The 23,094-nt window shown below is 43.2% G+C and overlaps 1 long non-coding RNA gene across 1 annotated transcript in view; it reads left to right on the top strand.

Annotated features, from left to right (window-relative positions):
• The window catches only part of LOC136695677 (uncharacterized), a 184,615-nt gene that overhangs the window by 74,781 nt on the left and 86,740 nt on the right, over positions 1 to 23,094 (top strand). The window lies entirely within an intron of this gene.

Genomic DNA, 23,094 nt, shown 5'->3' with positions numbered 1-23,094 from the left:
ATCTGCTGAAGATGCTCCATAAGACAGCCTTTTCACCTTCATCAGGTTCAGCTCTCTGAAAGGAAGTGTAAATATGAAGAAGATGTCCTGATTTTCTTTTCCTTCTGCCCAGTCCTGAATGAACTGCACAGAGACTGTTTTTCCAATTCCAGCCACTCCTTTAGCCAGCACAGTTCTGATGGCTTTATCTTTAAAGAGCTGGCTGCATTTGATGGGTTTCTCCTGTGCTGCTGGTCTCCTGGACACTGTCTAAATCTGTCTGACCTCATGTTCAGTATTGACCTCTCCACTCCCTCCCTCTGTGATGTACAGATCTGTGTAGATCTCATTCAGAAGAGCTGAGCTTCCAGGATTAGAGACTCCTTCATTAATTTTCTGGAACTTTTCCTTCAGGGTTGATTTCAGCTTTCGATGAGAAGAAGGAGCCAGTTCTAATAAAAACAGGAAACAATCACATGTTAAATACTTTAATTTAGGTTTAGTTTAGCCATAAATATAATATACATAACTGTTGTTATAATAAATAACAGTATAAACATCATATGGTTTTTCATCAAATTAATGCTTTTAATTAATGCAAATTAGTCTTTCAGTTGTAATACATGTAGTTTGTAATAATGATAAAGTCATAGTTTAGCTTCAGTTTATTTAGCACTGTTGAAAACATTCATTCATTCACTGTCTGTAACTGCAGTTGAAAACACACTGTGACAAATTTCAGACACATCACAGAAGATCATTCACCAAATCTTAATAAATATTTACACTCCTCAAAAGAAATAACACTCTGAGCTGAGAGAGAGTTGAATCACAGAATTATGTTCTGTGGCGTCTCCATGGAAACATAAAAAATGCAGCATCATTAGCAGAGGACCAGGACTACTGTACTGAAGAACCCCACGTCCTGTGGTGGGCAGCAGGGGGAGTGTCATCAGCTGTTTCAGAGGGTGAGAATACCAGCGAGACACTGGAGGGGAGTGTGGGAGCACTTTAGGGACTTTGGGGAAACTCCCTCATCCTGCAGTGATGTTAACGGTGCACAGACTCTGGACGTCCATCACTGAGGAGATGTGGTCAATGCTTAATTCCAGCAGCCGTCCCACTGAGACCCTCATCCACTTCCAGCAGGGCTTTAGAGCCTTACAGTGCTGAGAAAATAGCTCTAGAGGGGAGGGGTGTAACTTCTCACTCACTCTGACTGCTTCTGTGGCAGACCTGGGGTCTGTCCTAATTCTAGTGAGCTGTCTAACTAGAGAGGATTTTAAATCACAGTGAACGTGCTCCTGACACGTCGGCACTCCCAGTTCTTAGACACCTCACTATGCTCTTGAGGTATATTTATCAGATGGCCTCATAAGACAGTATTAAGAAATGTTCAGTGTGTTTTTATGTTCAGCCTTATGCTCTATGTCTGTGCGCTACAGAGAGGGATGTTTAGGATAAGCTGTGAGTGAGGCAGGAAACTATCAATTTTACACCCTCCCTTAAGTACATGCAAATGTAAACTATCCTCTATGTTTGCCTTATTTGGAAAGGAAAGGACTATATAGACGAGGGATCTGAGCCAGCCAAGGGAGAGATGATCTGAGCTCGGAATGGAACACTATCTCTCACGGGATCCTTAAGAACCCGTAAGACACTGTTTTGGTAAATAAAGAGGTATTTACACTTTTAACCGTGTCTGCGGAGATTCTTTTCCATCACCTGTCTTCACAACACAGCAAAAGTTAACAGCACTCTCTACTGAGATATCATACTCTGGCCAAATTTTAAGGCAGAACCCTTCCTCAGCCACAAAGTCAATCCCAGGATGCAACGCCAGAACAACTCCCGTCTCTTCTCCCAGAGCAAAAGTAACTACAATCAGGATAAAAACAGGAAGATTAGACTTCACTGAAACGCTGAGGCGACGCTAGCCGCTGAGGAAAGTAAACACCGGTTTCGTGTAGTGGGCGGGAACAAGCCGTGACTCCATCACTCTCTAACTACAGCGTCTCAATAATCTGCCTCATGAGGATAGTGTATGTAGTCGGTGCCTATCTAGGGTGCTCACTAGGCTTTGGAACAGAACCCTGGTGTCACATGAGTCAAAGTGAGCCCCATACACTAAAATACAACAGAAAAAAAGTGGATGGGAAAACTCATTGGGAGTTGTCAGAGAATGGCCAAGGGCACTAAGCATTCATTCTGCACTATTAGTTACAGACTGCAGCAGAAAACCAGTGAGAAACACTGCTCCGTAGGCCGTGAATGGAAAACAAAACATTTTGAATTCCACCTTTAAAAACAATTCCACATTAAGAAACCCAGAATTGTATTGAGATGTCCACATCGCAGGCCAAAAGAGTCTTAAAAGCAAAAAAAGATGGCCAATACATTTTAAATACCACCTTAAGAAACCCACAATTGTATTGGATAAAGCTTAAAATGTTGAAAAGACAGCCAGTATATTGTGAATGAGGTATTCTTAAAAAATTCCACCTTAAGAAACCCTGGATAATTAAGACGTCCCCCTTAAAAATTACCTTTAAAGTGTTAGAGACTGCCTATGTCCTTCACACCTCTCCCCCTCAGTTTTTGTCTCTGCGTGCAGACCCACTCTTGAAATACATTGAGCTCCATGGGAGTAAAACCCTCCCAGGTCAAACAAAAATTCATAACTCAAGAACGGTATCTTCACACTTACAAGTTTGAGAAAGGGGAAATTTCTCTACCATTTAAAATTTAAATGAAGTCTGTAAGTGAAAGTATAAGGAAGTTATGGTGAAATGTTCGGCAGAAAATTGAAAAAGGAAAAAAAGTATTTCAATGCGTTCCTATGGGAGTGTAGCCACCCTCCGAACAAATGCTTATAGCTCGGAAACATTTCCCCACATCACTTAACCGTATATACCGTTGCGACAAGGAGAGTCTGGGGATCAATATGGTATAAAAATATGCAGATTAAATGAGAATTGAACATGTTATGATGAATTAAAAACAGTAGAAAAGTTTAGAAACCGCACTCTGAGCCGCTCTAAATGCAAGTTTCTAGGTGAAAGTATGAGGACGTTATGGTGAATTGTTCGGCTGAAAAGTGAATAAACGGTTTTCGATCAGAAAACCTACAGTGTATGACATCACCCCACTCTAAAAGCCTCCCATTGAAATGAATGGAGGGATTTTGAAAGAGGGATAGAAAGAGAAGGATAAGTGCAAGAGGTCTGAAAACGGAGGTGATGGGACCCGGTATGCCCAGGTCCGACCGTCTGAAATCCCATGTCCGTAGCTTGAAAAATGACAGAGTTAGAGTGCTTTGAAAATTAATTCCATAGAAATAACTGGGGGAAAACGGAGAGAAAAACGAGTGTAGCGGACGGACAAGTGCGGGTATTGGAAAGCTGTATACAAGCCCACATCGTCGCTATAGGATGCACGATTTCCAGGTGGAACGGAGTCGATAGCTCGAAAACTGTGGGACTAGTTAAGCGGACAAGGAAACGCGTAATAAAAAAAAATAAAATAAAAATCGGATAACAATATATTGCGCGCTGCTGCTTAACGCAGCAGGTGCAACATAATAATGGGTCAGTTATCAGTCTTTCACTTTATCGTTTGGTTGTGAGGTGACTCTTCTTCATTATAGAGTGGAAATTCAGGGGTTGTGTTTGTAACTCTCACTCATATCTGGGCGTGAGAAAACGCTGTGGAAGACTAACGTTACCCACAGTCAGCTCTCTCTTTCCTGTTGGACCTACCAGTGAATTACCTTTCAGTCAGTTCCACTGTAGTTACATCACTGTTTATATTAAAGTACATTTAAACCATTCTACACTTTAATTTACAGAGATATCATCAGAATCCGAAAGGTAGTCATCATTATCTTTAACAAGTCATTTTTACTCCACTGTAAACACGGTGTGTTTCAGAGTAACTTCATGTTTGAGCAGCAAAAGACTTAAAGGAGCAATACCAAGCATTTAAAATCTGAACTATAATACAGTTTCAAAACAGTGGAGAGAGCCTCCTCCCCCTCCTCCACAGATGTGAAGCTGGAGCTGGTCCCAGTTTGAGGAAAACTGAACGAACAAGAGACGAGTTTAACTTTGCTTTGTAATCGCTAAGAAGAATGTGCCATAATCAACAAATTTACACAGAAAAGTGTTCATCGTTTCACTAAAACATCTACCTACGCAAGAAAAAGACAAAAAAGTGAATGAGCGACTGCCATTTCCCTGCAGTCTTTACAAGTCTTTACTGTCCAAATCCACCTTAAATATTTAGACGAGACAAGGCTGGTGTTACTTATGAATTTTCCTTTCCACCATAAATGTCCTTTAGGAGGCAGAACCTATTCAGTTTTCAACATTTTATCCCACTTTACATGTGTCAGTTCACCAGTCTTATTGGCATTATTCGCCAGGTAGAATTCTTCCAGGGGGCAGCCTTGGCCTAATGTCGTGTGTGGTGACCCCCTGACCTTGCTCCTAAAATTTGGTAAACCTAGGCCGAAAGGTCAAGGAGGACAACTCACCAAAACAGCCTTCTTCCATCTCCAAAATATTGCCAGTCTTCGCCCCATCCTATCTACCTCTGCTGCAGAAACCCTAATCCATGCCTTCATCTCCTCCAGACTTGATTACTGTAATAGCCTGCTCTACGGTCTTCCCTTCACTCACCTTTTGCCATAGCCGCTCCCACCCTCTGGAATTCTTTCACTTCACACATCCTTGATTCAGACTCACAACAAACATTCAAAAACAATTAAAAATGTATCTCTTTAAGCAAACTTTCAGCATGCACTAACATCCCTCCTTTCTCTTATTGTTTGTCTTGTTGTATGTGTTTTATTTTCTGTAAAGCATCTTTGAGCGCTATATAAAACAGATGTATTATTATAATTATTAGGTTGTTTGAAAAGTAGCAGTCAAAGCCTGAGGCCTAAGTGTTATCAAAGGTTAAAGGTCACTTAGGAAGGTCACAGATTCATGGGATTCCCAAGCAAAGTTTGCGCACTTGAAAACAACACATTTGAATAAGGTGTCCCTATGCCGAAAGGTCAGTGACTTGTGGCCTTGAGAAAAAGGTCACATATTATGAAAGTGGCACCTGGACCCAATGATAATATCTTCCCCTAACTCCTAACCAGGTTCATATTACAAAAGCAGACGTAGTACCCAAAGGTAATGTTTTCCCCTAACTCCTGTTTAAGGTAGAATGTGTAATTCCACCTTAACTGCCATTGAAACTAATGGACTACCGAACCATTCTGGAGGACCATGTGCATCCAATGGTTCAAACATTGTGTCCTGAAGGCGGTGCCATGTATCAGGATGACAATGCACCAATACACATAGCAAGACTGGTGAAAGATTGTTTTGATGAACATGAAAGTGAAGTTGAACATCTCCCATGGCCTGCACAGTCACCAGATCTAAATATTATTGAGACACTTTGGGGTGTGTTGGAGGAGTCAGGAAACGTTTTCAGATGTGGAAGTAAAATATCTGAGCTCTTTAGAGAGTTTTCTACTGTTCATTCCTCAGCTCCACAGAATCTATAATAAACTGAGACAAGCAGAAAGCACTCTGGACTGGATTAGTTCACCACCACAGCAAGGAGTGCTGGTGGTGGTGACAACTCAAGACAACTCTGTCTCCACTTAAAACCAGTCTTTTCATTCAACCTTCAACTCTAAACCAGCTCTGTATCCACTTCTGCCATGTTTCTGTCTGTGGTGCCTCTGGTTTTGTGTTTTGAAATTTGTCACCAACTTATATAAGTATAATGCTTTACTTTTATTATTATTATTATTATTATTATTATTATTATTATTATTAAAGTCTAAAGAAGGGGGTTTGAATATTTCCTCGACCAATCAGAGCACTTCTTTGGGCTCATTCATGAAACCTTCATAAAAATCAAGAGCAAACTGTGTGTAATATATGAGGAAATGAACTTCCCAAAACTTTCTGCCAGATTCATTGTTACGCTGCACTGTGTATGTTGTCTCTCTCTCTCTATCTCTTTCTCTCTGTGTTTCTGTCATGTTCTAGGTTCTGTTGTCCGTTCCAGTCCTTGTGTTTGTTCATCCGTCCAGAGTTCGTTCCACACTCCAGTCCATGTGTTCTGTCTGTGACTGTTTCCCGTACGTCATCTCAGGCGGAATCATACAGACAGTATGTTTAGCTGACAGTTAGTCAGCCGTGTTTGTGCTCTGTGCTTTTTGTGACTTTGTTGTGTATTGAATTCTGTGTTTTTTAGGTTTTGACTTTGTGCTCATTCTTCCTTCGACAACGACTTTGTTTTGCCCCTTTTTGGTTACTGACGTTAGATTTATATTTGTGAAGTATTCTTAACACTGTGTACATACAGGGGTTGGCCAATGAAACACCTGTCATTTTAGTGTGGGAGGTTTCATGGCTAAATTGGACCAGCCTGCTGGCCAATCTTCATTAACTGCACATTGCACCAGTAAGAGCAGAGTGTGAAGGTTCAATTAGCAGAGGGTAAGAGTACAGTTTTGCTCAAATTATTGCAATGCACACAACATTATGGGTGACATACCAGAGTTCAAAAGAGGACAAATTGTTGGTGCATCTGTGATCAAGACAGCAAGTCTTTGTGATGTATCAAGAGCCACAGTATCCAGGGTAATGTCAGCACACCACCAAGAAGGACGAAAAACATCCAACAGGATTCACTGTGGATGCAACAGGAAGCTGTCTGAAAGGGATGTTCGGGTGCTGACCCGGATTGTATCCAAAAAACATAAAACCACAGCTGGCCAAATCATGGCAGAATTAAATATGCACCTCAACTCTCCTGTTTCCACCAGAACTGTCTGTCAGGAGCTCCACAGGGTCAATATACACGGCCGGGCTGCTGTAGCCAAACCTTTGGTCACTCATGCCAATGACAAACGTCGGTTTCAATGGTGCAAGGAGTGCAAATCTTGGCCTGTGGACAATGTGAAATATGTATTGTTCTCTGATGAGTCCACCTTTACTGTTTTCCCCACACCCGGGAGAGTTACGGTGTGGAGAAGCCCCAAAGAAGCGTAGAGTGAAACATGGGGGTGGATCAGTGATGGTTTGGGCTGCCATATCATGGCATTCCCTTGGCCCAATACTTGTGCTAGATGGGTGCGTCACTGACCATTATTGTTGTCTAAAACCAGGTGTTTCAGTTTCATTGTCCAACCCCTGTATATTCCACCAGAGTAGTGGTGGCTGTTTGTTTTGGGAGTGGGTTCTGTGTGTGATTTGGTATATACCTAGGGAGTGAGGTAAGACATTGTCTTTTGTTTCCTGTTTGTTTCACTTAGGTAAGTTATGACTGTCTGTGGGTCAGTTAGGTCAGGTGTTTGTTTGTTATTTTTGTCGGTATAAGGCCATCCTGAAGTTCACTGGTGTGTCATTGTAAATATCACATCTACAATATATATTCTATTCATTATCCATTCTGTGTTTCCATTTGTGTCATTTTTCGTCCACATTCACATCTCTGTTACAATTATTCATTTCCCACACATCAATCATAACACACACTTCATTCTGTTACGGCTCAACCCTAGACTGGGTCGTAATATCATTAAACACCAGATGTTTTAGTAGAACGTGTGTATTGTAGTGAATACCAAACGTTCTCAGACTGGGAGAGTGTGTATGTTCTTTATAATTAATATACCATTACCATAATCCATGCCCATGAACTTCAAATGACCACAGTATAAGGAAGCGCTCGCACTGAGGAATCACTGCAAAAACCCTTCAAAATCTCAACAGAAAAGCCAAAGAAGATGGTTCTGAGCGAAAATCTACATTTTACTGTAGTGCATTCAAATCTGCACCTTTTATTGTCATTCTATGTATCTTTGATGCTCACTTACTGGACCTTACAGTGAGGCAGAGTTACTCAGAACTGTGTAAAAGTTTTAGGTGCCTGAGGAAATTTGATCTAAAGAAGCTATTTATCTCAGCAGTAAGAGATTATTGACACAAAAAACCCTAATATCAGAATAAAACCAGCCCCATTATTCCAGTGAGTGTTATACTGTGTGTGTGTGTGTGTGTGTGTGTGTGTGTGTGTGTGTGTGTGTGTGTGTGTTAAACCGTTTCCACATCTCTCCTGGTGACAGTCCAGTGTTATTTGAGGTTATCATCCAGTGCCTAGGGTTAGAGGTTAATATTTCATTGTGTTAAATGAAGTGTGCTCTAGGAGAACATCTGGAAACACCCTTTGTTCTTCACTCGCTCACAACACAGACACTTTCACTTTTACTGTGTTTATATTTTTGTATTTACAGTAATTGTACATAATTTTTAGTTCTCTCACAGAGGAATAAAAGCAGTATCACCACCCCACAGGCAGGGAGACATGACCTACCTCTGGAGGAAGAGTACATGCTTCTACAATGATTATAATGGTTGAGTAAAGATTACATTAACTGCACTGTCAATGACGAAAGAAGTGAGTGTGTGTGTATATATATTCTCCATTGTCACACACAGGAAACCTCATTCGTTTAATAAATAACACTAATTAAATAAAGCGGTCAGGAGCACATACAAAAGATTTATTTTAAGTGATAGACAATAATGAAATATATGTTCTGGGTTTTAGCTCTTCTAAAACAACTTTACAGAACTTAATACCACACTGAATAGATCATCTCTCAAAACGGCAAAGACTGAGAGCACAGCAGCACAGAGTCGTTTTCATGCTGTTGTGCTTGCTTCATTATGTAGGAGAATATATAGTTCATTTGAATAAATTTTAGCTGCATGAATATGTGCACTAGCCCCCTCCAGGCTGTATTCCTGCCTTGCGCCCAATGATTCCAGGTAGGCTCTGGACCCACCGCGACCCTGAATTGGATAAGCGGTTACAGATAATGAATGAATGAATTAATGAATATGTGCACTAATTCCAAGCGCTGAACGTGTGTAAATGAACAGTAGCCGGACAAGTTCATTTTTTATTGTTCACACTTCAGTAGTTATTAGGAAATTGATACACAACATGGATAACTCCTCAAAAGAAGACTCTGAATCTTGAGAGCGTTCGATGACCTGATGGACCCATGTTCAACATCACAAAATGAAAGTGAAGCTAGAGATTTCAAGGTGAGCGTATTTATTTTATTGCACATAGGAACAGAAGTGGCACAGTAGAATGGCTTCAAATAAGTGACACCATTCTTTGTGCATGTCCAGGGCTTATTCTGAAATTCACAAATTAAAATGTGAAAGTAATATATAACTTGGAACAAAGTTGTTTAATTGTGCATTAAATGGTAGCATTAGCTTTGTATATATATATATCTTTAATAACCATTTACCAAATAAAAATGGCCTGTAGTAATAACCCGTGCAGTTCAGGTGCAGCAGATGAAACTAAGTTAACGAGATTCCACTCATCAGGACACTTAAAGACTACCCAAACTTCCGGCATGGATGCTGCTGGCAACATGTACGTCTGCAGTCACCTACGACCAAAAATAGCAAGATTTACAAAACAAATTAATTAAAAAAATGAACTGTTGAATAGTTTTATATTTCAGTAGAAGGAAGTGTCCTTATAACGATGTGCATTGTGTCAGACGCAGTACAATTTTAACACGTACTTTGGGAAATACACTTTGACCATACATTTTACCAAACGTCTTAAAACAGGACGACCAACAAAAACTGTGCAGCAACAGATAAGTTACTGTCTCTGACTTTACATCTACAGGGTAGTTGTCATACATTCCGTATCCAAACTGTACAATAACATTTCACCATCTGAACCAACATCATCTTAAAACACCCCAATATGTCGACACTCTGATTCCACTCTGAGCAGGATTTTAATGTAGTGTCCATATTTTCTCTGAAGTGTTTTTCAGTCCTCATTCCAGTGCATGTTACACCTGAGATATTCTTCTGTTCAAACACAATGCTTTTGACAGGTTCAATGGATTTCAACCGTTCAGACCCTGTGGCTAGAAGTGCTTAATAAACTATGGTGATAGTGAGAGCATCTGTTCAAACCCTGTCATGAGCTCTTCTGTTTTACCTGACAAAATAGGGCACATCCTCTGAGCACCAGCTCTTCTTGCCCCAAGCCCTTCACCAGTCCCTGAGTTAAATGTGTTATTAGATAAGATTATATATTATTAGATTAGTTATTTCCTCTGTTTGCACAGCTGATTAAGCACACTCCTTTTTTAAAGGGATTTTTCCAGACAGACCCTCTAGAGTTATCCATGGTCATACTCTGCAAGTCTGCACAAACAGAAAACGCTCATAGCTTCCTCATCCAACACAAACCAAATAAATATCATTTGAAAACAGCTTCATTACTTGATCACAACACACAAATATGTTGCTGTAGTGAAGCATGGGGAAAACAAAGAAAGGGAAAAAACAAAGCACCTCTTCCACTGTTGCCATGTTTGTTTTTGTAATCAGAAAATGTTGACTCTGAAAGGCCTCTAGTGTAGTGTTTAACATTCATTCCAACATAATGGATGCATTAAAGTGTGAGGACAGTGATGGTTACATAGTTGAACTGGACGTATTCAATTTAAATAGGCTCCTTCTGTTACTGTACTCCAAGGCTATTCATACAACTATTCATACAATCAACCATAATATTATGACCACCTCCTTGTATCTAAGCCCTCACCCTGGGTCTGAAACAGCTCCCTATTCACTATTTCCTGTATTATTCATTACTATAATAATCTCTATTATAGGGGACTGAATTCAGGAGGGGAGTGAACAATTTTGGACACTATCCTGTGAGGTTTTTTTTACCAAACAGTACACCCTACCTTATGCAGTGCATTGTGGGATTGTTTGAGTGCACTGAAAATTGTCCACTATATTTGTGGACACCACAAAATTGTAGAATAGGGCACAGTTTTGGACACAATCAGTCTCCATTCTCTCAACTCCACTGACAATACAGAAGCACTTTGTAGTTTTAGAATGACAGACTAGTCAACTTGCTGCCCTGCGTACTTATTTAACCCCTTCACCCTGCCCTTCAATGATCAGGACCTCCCCAGACCAGGAATGATTTGTGTGGTGGGTCACTCTCAGTGCTGCAGTGACACACTCAGTCTGGTGGCATGCTGGTGTATGGAGGTCTATTTGGTGCAAAACCCCTGAGCACATGTGACAGTGAGATTTGTAGTGGAGTATGGATCGAATAAAGAAATGAAAGGTTCTGAACGAAAAGACTCTTCCCCTTTGACAAGGATTTTTGGAACAGAACCCCACATTCCACAGACTGCGTGTGTGCAAAGACTCTGCACTCCCCCACCCACACCCACACACATAAACTCACATCAAAGACTGAGCAGGACCCTTTCCAGTGACCCCCTCCTGCGTCTTCAGGAATGGAAAGAAAACAAACCCAGTTTATGATGCTCTTAGGCAAAAGGAAGATCAAACACAAGGTGATAAAGACCGAAATTAAAAGGGGCCTTTATCACGAGCGGCTCAAGATGGCAAACCTTATCTCCTGCAGAAATCAACAGATGGCTAATAGGACTGAACTCGGTTTGAACTCCTGTTAACCCATCCGCACAGGACGAACAGCATGGACCAACAGCGACCTCAAGTGGACTTTTGCGAAATCACGTCTCGCCTGAGGCCGTCTAAATATATAACGGAAATAATCAAATTCTAATAAATATGTGTATGCGATATGTATGAATGTCACTCTCTGTTGTCCTCAGATGAACGTCCACCAACTAATGAAGTGATGTGTATTACTGTTTCAATCATGAAAGAAAGTTTCGGTCTCTGATTAAGAAAACGAATTAGTATCTTCTAGCATAATATTGTAGTGGGATGTAATCCTAAAATACCCAAGATATATATACGTAGATGTTTAATATTAATAATCCAGGACACTCATTATGCTATGCCACAAATATGTATAAGTAATTTTTGTGTATACGTGAATCTTTTCTCTCTCTCTCTGAAACGTGAAACAAGTCACGTGAGCCTCATACCCAGGATCCAATCAAAGGAAGGATACCTCCCAATTGGGCGTGTCCGCGCCACCTTTGAATAGAGAGTGTCCGACTCATTTCACTCTCTCTCTAATGCTTCCGCTCTTCTCTCTTACGCTCTCAACCTTCGCACTCTAGCTTCCGCCCTTCGCCCTCTCGCTTACTCTTCGGCCGCTTTCCGGCGACATCCTCACGTTGCGCTCAATCTCTTCAAGCGCGACGCTCTTCTTCTCCCTTACGCCGACGAAACAAAGACTCTAAAAAGGGCCTCACTCAGCTCCAAGGGACGCCTTGCGCCAGCTAGCAGTGTGATGCAAAACTACAAGTAACGTCGAGTAACTCTAAGTAATCTTTTTTCTTTTTATTGTGTTTGTGTTTGATAGCCCACTCTAAGTTTAATCTCACGACAGATCAACGCAGGTGAAACTTTTTCGTGGCCAGTGTAAGAAACACCGCCGAGATAGAAGAAAATCGTAAAATAAGTATAAGCCTATTGACTCGATTTTCAGTTCTGGATCTGCAAGAACCAGCGAAACTTTTCGTCCAAAGCTTCCATATGGTTGGAACCTCCTACTCAGGACAGTGAGCCAGAGGGAATCCTTTCGTCTGCGCCACCACGCTCTGAGTACGCCCGAGGCGACTCGACCCGCGAGTGACTAACTCCACGCTGACCCAGCCTGAAAATTGAATTAAGTCTCTTGATAAATTTATACGTTAATTAAATCTCAGTTAGCAACACATTAGTCACAAGTCATATCGCCTAGCTTATCTTTAAATTCGAATCGGATTCACCTGCATTGATGCCGTGAGATTTTGAGATTATGCTATGTTAAGTAAATATTCTTTTTCTTTTTAATAAAATATTTCCATTATTTGAAATAACAGTGTGTGGAGTCTGTTCATTAAAAGTCTGAAAATCCTGAAGAACTCACGTAGCGAGGACAGTATTCATTCTCTAACTACTTGTTAATGTTTTAATTATTTAAGTCAATCATAAAATTAATAATTATCATTTGTCAAACATCAGTAATCATAAGAGTTTGAATAAGGTCAAACGCTACAAACACAATATATAAATATATATAATATATATATTTATATATATCACGGTGTATACACAACATACACTACATATATATATATAATTTTTGGTGCCCACGCGAGTCCAGGAAAAAGGCTTTTTAATGAACAAACTGTAAACACTGATAAATAATCTCAGCTTGGGTTTATGGAAATGCTTTCCGCTGAATAACGATTGAGATTCAAAGCTTGATGTGGGCAATTTCATGTTGTGTATGTTACTGTTGAAAATCTGTTCTGTGGTATATACCATGAAAAAAATAAGCTTGGTTGTTTTTGAAGTGCGCGGCTCTGCACCATTTTGCATGCATTAAATTTAGGCCTAGGTACCCCATCGCGCGTATTCCGCTTTGGGACATTGCCGCGGTTCGACCCTCAGCCGCGGATTCCGGCGCGAAGGACCACCGAACCGAATTCCTCCGTTCGTTTTAAAACTGGGTCACTACCAGCGTTAATAACGAAATCGCGCGCTAGGCGATTGGAGATTAATAAATAGAAAGCCGAAAATACGGCTTGTGCATCTCTTCCTGTTAAACTGAACGCGAATTCAGGAAAGGAAAGACCCCTTTGAAGGGGCGGAGCTGAAACTAAGGAGGGAAATTCAAAACGCCCCCAAAACAGAGGAAGACTAATTCCCTCTTGTGGTTAAAGTGCGTGATTGCAGGGAAATCACTTCATAACTAGCGTCTATTGAAGCGTGTCCTCCCGTGCTCTTCCTTGTGGTCAAGTGTGGTGCTACCCTTGACGTTTGATTCCCGTACACCCTCTAGTGGTTGGGAGGTTGTCCGCCGAGGCAACCTTAAGTGTTTAGCAGCCCTCTGGTGCTTAAAAGCTGTCATTACAGATGAAATTCTTTTAAAGTACCTTAGTGTAAAATCTCTGTTCCATTGTAGATTTTAATTTTGATAACCTACCTTAGTGTCTAAAATCTCTGTCCCATTTGAGATTTTAATTTGATAACGCCCTCTAGTGTTAAAACTTCCCGCTACAGTGAAAATTCCCATTTGTGTTACATTGTGTCTGCTCGTGCCATGTGTATTAGAATTTCCACCAGCGCCCACTGGTGTTCATTGCTGCTATTGCATTATAAACTTGCTTGTCGCCCTCTGGTGCCCCAGTCTGGTATTACAACTTAAGTTCAACTTTAATACTGAAGCTTGCTGTTGCCATTCAGATTTACCTTCAGTACCCACTTGCTATCGCAATTGAAATTGTTGACCAGTTCACAGTAACAAGATCTGGTATTACAGCTCTGGTGGCTGTCTCTAAACTCTGCATATCTGAATAACAACGATTAAAGGCTTGGAAACATAGTAAGCTGATACAGCTATAGCAAACAGTGTGCAGTAATTAGAGAGTGACACTTTAACTTGATACCAGATCATAAACACAGTTAAAAGGGAAAGTCTTTTAATTTCGTTATTCTTAATAACTCTTTAATTTGGAAAATTCTTTTACTTTCATAATTCTTTAATTGGAAATTTTATTTAGTTTAATAAATTTTAATTTGAATTTTTAATTCTTTAATCAGAATTTTTTTTTGACAATTTTTTTTTCAAATTTTTAAATAATTCTTTAATTATTGAAAAAAAATGTATAAATTTTTCCCACTCACTTGTGTATAGCAACTTTCACTCCACACTCTACTACTAACAAGAGATTCACAAGTGAACTCCAACACCATACAGACTAGCATGGACTCTTAGAGCACTCGGTACAGGTGAATTTAGTTCGGTTTAGTTTAAAAAGGATTAACAGAATTAATCCTAACTAAATAGAAGTAAGGTACACCTCGCAGCTAGACACAGATAACATGGCAGAAGGGACTTCTCCCTCGGAAGTATATGTAGAAGGCTTGTGGGATGAGGCATTCTCTGTTCTGACCAGCCTCACCAGGGATGTGATGCCTGGACTCGCAGAAACTGTGCAGAAAGCCTCCCAGGTCGGTCGTGACCACATGGTGACCAAGTGGATAGAGAACCACTTAACCCACATGGTCAAGGGCAAATCCCTAACTGAGGCATTCGGTCAAATAGCCATCCTCGCTGTAGTACAGCTCAGGGCCAGTGAACGTGAACTTGACGTATCACTGCGACAGCGAGCAAAGGTGGAGGCAGAATTAAGCCAGCTCCAGCATAAAATGGCTGAAGGGAACACACTGCCCCAGGTCACTCCTGATGTGCCACCTAGTGTCGCTACAGAAAGACAAGACCAGCAGGAAGATAGTGACGATCAGGAACCAGACTCAGGGACCATAACCTTTAGAGCTGCTGCAGCACCTCCTCTGGTATCAACAGGTATTTCACCTTCCCCTGTGTCTCCTGTCAGCCGTCCCTTACAACGCCCTGCTAGACCCCGATCACTGCAACCCAGTGCCTGGCCCCCTCAACCTTTACCCTCTCCCGGTCCCTCATACAAGGACCTAGACAAAATCGCGGCAATATAACCCGCTTTGATCCCAAACCTGATGGTTCTAATGATATCTTTTCTTACCTGAAAGATATTGATTTCTACCTCCAACGGTTCCCCGGAATCACAATAGATGACAGACTATATGTGATTAAACTGACCTCCAACCAAGACGTCAGTAACTTCATTGAACGTCAGCCAGACTATGTGAAAGCGCGATATGATGTGCTGCGCCAAGCATTGGAGGAAGAATTCTCCAATTACCTGTCACAGACAGGACTGGCCGCTGCTTTGAACGTAAAACAGCAACGCCAGGAATCCCCTCAGCAATATTATAACCGACTCAGACAGGCGTATTTCGGACCTAGAAATGACTCCGGAATGGAGGAAGAGTTAAATTTTAAATCACTATTTATCCAAAACCTACATCCCCACACCAGTCATCAGCTGGGAGTCTCAGCTTGCCCTCGCACCCTGTCTAGCAGACAGCTGCGTGATTTAGCACTCAGAGGTTTCCTAAAATCCCAACAAATTCCCAACAGGCGGTCCGAAACACCCCAAGTCTTTAGTGTCGACTCCAACTCCCCACATTTAGAGCTGGAGGGTGGCACCCAGGCCGATCCACCAAGATACGCCCGGGACCCTTCCCCCACTCCGTGGGCCAGTGAGGGCCCGAAACCTCCTCCGCCCTCACACCAATACAAGCGCTACCCTCCTCAGAGGCCAAACAGAAATCGCGACAAATATTTCTGGAACCCTCGGGACAGGGCTGGGTATGGTCGTGATTACTACCCTGCAGAAAACCGCGGTGCGGACCGCAGAAAACCAGCACATCCCCATAAGGGATATGAGCGAACAGCTCAGAACCAGCTTTCTGATTCTAATAGAGAAAAGAAAGAGAAATACTGGTATCAAAATAAAGAAAATCACGCCAAAGACAAGCTTAAAGGCAAGGAATTTAACTCTAAGGAGTTAGAGGACATCCGTCGAATGCTTGCAATGATTTGTAAAGAGAAAAAGAAAAAACCTGACGTTCTTTCTATCACCTCTGTGCGGTCTAACCCAGAGCCATCCTCTAACACCCCAGAAATGTTAGAGAGTCATGTAGGAGAAGTGACAAGCGAAGCTCCGTCTTCTAGTGTACCGTGCAATCTCCTCTTTGGTTCTCAAGCAAGCGCTGAGAACCAAATGGTACAGGGGGTGACTCACAAACACCCTCCAGTGCTGTTTTGCTTGTTCAGTTAGACGGTAAGGAAGGTTTAACGCCAAACGACCCTTCAGTCATTGAAGGTGACACACCCGTCCAAGAATTCATGGGACACTTAACTGAGAAAGGGCTTGCACGCAAATTCTATTTGTCCACCATTGTGGAGAGAAGGCTAGTACATGAGGCCCTGCTGGACACTGCATCAGATGTCACCCTCATGTCTTCCGCCTTGTTCCACCAGGTTCGAGCCATTGTGCAGCGTGAAAATCGCGAGATACAGCTCCAAAACTGTTCTCTTAATATTCAGCCGTATTCACATGCAGGCCTCACGATCCAATCTATGGCACTAATACACTTAGCCATTGGACCAATGACTTTAGTGCATCCAGTTCATGTGTCTCCTCTTGAAACAATTCCCTTCCTCATTGGCAAAGATCTCCTTAATCGCTTCGAACCACTGATTGACTTCAATAGGTCCAAAATCTGGGCATGAGCCTTTGCCCATCTGCACCCCACACCACTGGGAAGCTCAGTGTTGCTGTCTTGAAATCCGGCCTGAATCAATAGGAGATCCACCAAGTCAGATCCCTCACTTTGAGGAAGAGAAAACTGAGCCCATGGCGGCCACACCAGAGACTGCAGTCTCTTCCTGGCCCCCTAATGCCATGTTAGAACAGCGGAACACATTCCTGTGCACTTTCACTAAGCCGTCCGCAACAGACACTCCTGGCCTTCCCATCGTGGATGGTCTCACAATGCAGGACCATCATGTGGACAATGTAGTCCTGGCTCTGTGGACCAACAAGTCCGCCATAAGCCAAACCCTCTTTGACACCCTGCGCCTCACTCAACCAAATATTCCTTTGGTGAGCAGCTCTTGTCGCTTTCCTCTCGACCCGACATCAAAAGTAATGTCACCCACTGATGGAATTTGTGCTCTAACCATCCAGTGGAACAAAAGGGTACTCACCCATTATTTCTTGGTCGTCCCTAACTTGCCGCATGACGCTTACATTGGAAGTGACTTCTTGGTGCGCCTTGATGTCCACGTAGACACCCTCAATAGTGTGCTGTGTTCCTTGACTGATGTTTCAACGGAAAACTGGTCCTCAGATCCCAGCAACCTACGCTCAGGACAAACTATTCCCGAGGTATGTCAGGTCACTAACCAAGGTTCACTTGTGGTACCTGCGAACACCGCATATGTACCCATCCGCTTGGTCATGCGACCTGGCCAACACTTAAGCCACGCGCATGCACTTTTCCAACCGTCACCTCAGTTCTTTGAACTAGGCCTCACCCTCAAAGCCACACCTTTGGTGGAAACACGAGCAAGATTCACCTATCTGTTCGTACGAAACGAAACCACTCAACCCTTGACAATTCCTCATTCATCCCCTTTGGGTTGGTTGGTCAGTACAAAATTCCATGACTTCGAGTTGCGAATCCCGATTATAGGACCAATGCCTGAATCCCTGCTTCTTGAACATCCAGAATCAAAGGTGTTCTATACTCATCCGACATGAGCTGTTGCTCTCTTCTCAGTTCTGGACATGGGTAAAGACGCCCTTTGCAGAATAGATCTCGCTGACGATGATCAAATGACGGTAATGATTCTTTCTTTAGATTCATCCCCGGAATCCTCCTGGGAACCATCTCTTCTCCCCGAAGCAGGAGAAGACACTTCAAATTCACGCAATTCGAAAGAACTATCTGACTCCAAATTTCGTATCCAAGTCGAACAAGTTCTAAAGGAGGCCGATGCTCTCCAAAGCGAAGAAGAACGTGAGAAACTCTGTGAAGTGCTTCTTAAATACAAAAATCTTTTGCCAAAGATTCAACGGACTGTGGTCTCACTGACATTCATTCAGTGTGCATTCCCACTCGTCCAGGAGCACCACCCACATTTGTCCGCCAATACAAAATTCCGTTGGCATCCTATGAACCGGTACAAGAAATCATTGATGACTTGCTGGAAAAGGGCATAATTCGACCCTGCAACAGCACGTACTCGGCACCATTATGGCCCGTCATAAAACCCAATGGTAAATGGCGCCTGACCATAGACTATCGGAAACTAAATCAACAATTTTGGACCTTTTGAGGTCAATCCCTTGTCTCGGTGGCCGATGACACAATTAGAGCAAGAACTTTCTTTGGTCCGAAACGCTAAATACTTTTCCACCATCGATGTAGCCTAGACACAGTACACATTCACTCGGTGCCCCTTTGGATATGCCAACTCGCCCGCGGAGTTCAACATTTTCTTGAACAAAGCATGCCCTGATGCCCGCGAGCGAGGCACCCTCATATATGTGGACGACATACTCATGTGTAACCACTCCCTACAGGCACATATTGACGAGATTGATCATGTTCTTGACCAGCTCACAACAGCAGGTGCGAAAATATCACTCTCCAAATGTCAGTGGTGCAGAACAAAGGTGAATTACGTCGGTCTGCTCGTAAGCACTGACGGTGTTGAACCACAAGTGAGTCGAGTGCAAGGGGTAACAGACCTCGCAGCACTCACCAATCTTAAGGAACTCCGCAGTTTCTTAGGAGTATGCAACTACTCACGCTAGTTCATAGAAAACTATGCGGATCTAGCTCGTCCACTTTATGAGCCCAGGAACAAGCCATGCAGGAACTGAAATCGAAACTGTGCACGGCCTCATGCCTTGCCCACCCTGACAGTAGCAAAGAATTCTACCTAGAAGTAGGGTTCTCGGACCACTGTCTCAGCTCCGGTCTGTATCAATTACATGACAGAGACAAATGTGTCATAGCCTACGCTAGTAAAACTATGCTGGCTGCTGAAAACAAATACAGTGACTGCGAAAAAGCACTACTAGCAACAGTGTGGGCAGTCAAACATTTCTCCAACTATCTAGGTGGTCAGAAGGTGATTGTTGAAACTCATCATCAGCCAGTCACTTTCCTGAACAGCCAAAGAATTTGAGAGGGTGTAGTAACTAACGCTCGAGTAGCCTCCTGGCTAATGGCTCTCCAAAGCTTTGATTTGGAGGTACGTTATGCACAAAACTACAAGAGCCCCCTAGGCACAGGCCTTGCTTCCTGCAGGCGATGTGAAGGAGACATTCCTTCCCAAGTGCCACAAGCTCCAGAAACCTTCTTACCCACCGTGGCTAACCATCACTATTTCGACCCTAACACATGCAAAGACCTTGTCACTGCATATGTAGATGGTTGTTCGTTCCGCCGAGAACACACCCTGATAGCAGGGGTGGGTATTGTCGGAATAAACGGGTGGCCTCACGAACCCCTAAGGTTCAAATTGGGTGCTCAGTCCTCCCAATATGCTGAAATAGCAGTAATTCTCATCACAATTCAGTCTGCAGTCCAGAAAAGCGTAAAAACGTTGGTGATCTGCACAGACTCCAACTATGCGCGCCTAAGCTTCACATGCCACTTGAAACTGTGGAAAACCAACAACTACACCACGTCAAACAAAAAGCCAGTCAAACACAAAGAGCTTTTTGCGGCATGTGAACACTTGGTAGACACACATGACCTGCAGATCTACTGGAAGAAAGTGAGGGGTCACTCCCGAGTCCCGGGAGATGACAAAGAATTCAACGACCAAGCAGATAGCTTAGCCAAACAAGGGGCCCACGAAGGCACATCATGGACATTCGATCCCTCCCTTTATCCAAACCCGCCCGACATCGAAGTCCTAGCTATTACATGGTCTCAAACTGTAACGACGGCGTCGCCTGACAATGCTAAAACTACCATTGTGTCTATTAACCCTGCTTTTTCTGATGCTGACTTAGTTACTCTCCAAGCTCGAGACCCATCTATTTCTAAAATGCTTAGCCATGTCTCTGACCCATCTACATGTCCCATCTCAGCCCATGATCTTGACACCATACCAGGCCTTAAAGACCTATACGGCGCCAGAGCGTCCCTCCAAGTCGTCAAAGGCTTGTTTGTTCATGCCACTGACTTGCACACTTCACCTGCGTTCGTGGTTCCTCAGTGCCACAGGGGGGTGATGCTGATGCACGCCCATGACTCCCCATCTGCAGGACACAAAGGGGTCAAAGCAACACACCATGTGCTCCGGCAGGTGGCATATTGGCCCCACATGGTAAAAGATGTGGCTGATTACATTAAAGGCTGTCTGGTATGTTGCTAATTTCAACCCTCAAATCCTCTTCATAGAGCCCCCTTGCAAAAGAAAGGGTTATCCTTCCCTTGGTCAAACCTCCAGATAGACTGGGTTGGACCACTCACTCGAACAGTAAGAGGTAACAAGTACTTCCTCACAGTCACGTGTGCATTCACTAAATGGGTAGAATGCCTCCCCGCACCGAATGACACAGCGCTAACCACTGCATACTTACTGATGAACCATGTCTTCTCACAGTTTGGCCTACCCAGCCGTGTCGACTCTGACAGAGGGACACATTTCACAGCTGAGGTCATGCAGCAGCTCTGGCAACTCTTAGGAGTAAAAGCCAACCTTCACATTAGCTACCATCCTCAAAGCTCAGGTCAGGTAGAGCGAGCCAACCGAAATGTTGTTAGCATACTGAAAAAGTACGTAGCAGCAAACCAGCGAGACTGGGATGTCAAGCTACCCATTGTACTGATGGCCATACGGGCGACCCAACACGATGCAGTCGGGGTCTCACCCTTTGAGTTGATGACAGGGAGACAGATGACTCTGCCTCTACATCTGTTATATCAGCCAGGTGAAGCTAGCATAGCAGTAGCCTACACCACTCATCAGTATATGGAGGATCTGCAGAAACACCTCAAAGCCACTTTCGCCTTTGCCCAGCAGAAATTGGAAAAAAGTGCAGAAGGTCGCAAAGCGTACTATGATCACAAGGCATCCCACGACGAACTCCAAATAGGGGACAAGGTATGGTACTACATCTTTGTCCAACCTGTTGGAAGGTCGCGAAAAACAGGGGGGAATCTGGCCCGCAAATTCCTACCCCGATGGTCTGGTCCCTATAAGATCACAGACAAACTGTCCCCCGTTGTTTACAGGATCAAGATAAACAAAGTTTGGGGCAGTACTGAGCTCAAGTGGGTCCACTGCAACCAAATCAGACCACACACAACCCCCATGGGACTTGTAGGGGATACTAACGCTTGTGTTAGGTCATAAACAATAGAACCAAAGGCAAGAAGGGTGTTGGTTAACAGACAACTATAACCTAGTCCCTCATCGTCAATTACTGTAGAGTGTTTACCCTAGAAAGCTTTTATCAAAAGGGGGGTATAGTGAAAAATGTTATAACTTGTCTAAAACGACTCGCCGTAAATACCCTAAATCTAACCATGAGCATCTCTCCCGGTAGGATGGCCCCGCTGCTCATTCTCCTGATCGTCGGCTCCCTAGGAACCGCCGTGCTCCCTGAAGTGATTGAACCGGGTCCTGACTCTGGAATAATACTGAAAGACCAGCCGGGACTGCTAATCACTAATTGCCGCCTCCTTACCCAGAGAGTATTCGTACGGTTGAATCCCGCCGAAGTGTGTAGAAAAAACCTACCGATAACCACCTTGCAGACTGGCCGGAACGGAGTTAGATGGACTGAGGAAGCTATCAGCCATGCCGAAGCTGATGTAACTCATATGCTCCACCAGCTACAAAAGTTTACCGTAACGCAATCAGAACTAAATGGTTTTAACAAACGATCTAAACGCTTCATAGGCGGATTGCTAATGGCAGCTGCAACTGTGGGATCGCTACTGAGTCTCGGAACGTCCGCCATCAACGCCGTCAATGTAGCCACTGTCAAACGTCAAGTAGGAGAATTGCAAGCTGACATTCCAAACATTAAAACCCAATTAAACAAGCAGCAGCAACACTTGCAAACAATTGGGCAAACCCTACGTGGCACCGTCGTAGTACTCAATGCTCACAGTGTCGCTTTGAACAAAACGCTCCAGACGGTTAACTCTATGCTTTCAGTAGTGCAACTTGACCTTGCCCACATCCAGCTTGTGAATATGCTATTGTCTGATATGCTACAAGAAATCAGCTCCTCTGTGGATAGCCTAGCCATGGGAATAATTCCTCCCTATCTGGTGCCTCTATCCTTAGTACAGGAGATTTTGTCTACAGCAACTCGAGAAGTAGTTACTGATCTCCAGGCCCACCTAGCCTATACCTTAGGTAGCGCCATCCCAATTTATGTCAATCCTCAAGACAGAGAATTAGCATTCATCATTAACCTTCCCATATTGGCGCCTGAAAACATCTACCGTTTGAAAGGTGTTGTCAACGTTGGCTTCTGGCAAGATTCTGCCTATGTTCGTGTAAAGACAACATCCCTTGTAGCATACCAAGATGATAACCCTGACCTATATCTGGTACCCAACTTGCTTATGTGCACACTCACTAAAGACATCCACTACTTGT

Source organism: Hoplias malabaricus, chromosome 4 (assembly GCF_029633855.1).
Source record: "Hoplias malabaricus isolate fHopMal1 chromosome 4, fHopMal1.hap1, whole genome shotgun sequence".
In the NCBI taxonomy this organism is placed as follows: Eukaryota; Metazoa; Chordata; class Actinopteri; order Characiformes; family Erythrinidae; genus Hoplias; species Hoplias malabaricus.
Note: the sequence above shows the minus strand (reverse complement) of the source record. Positions and strands in the feature narration are given on the sequence as shown.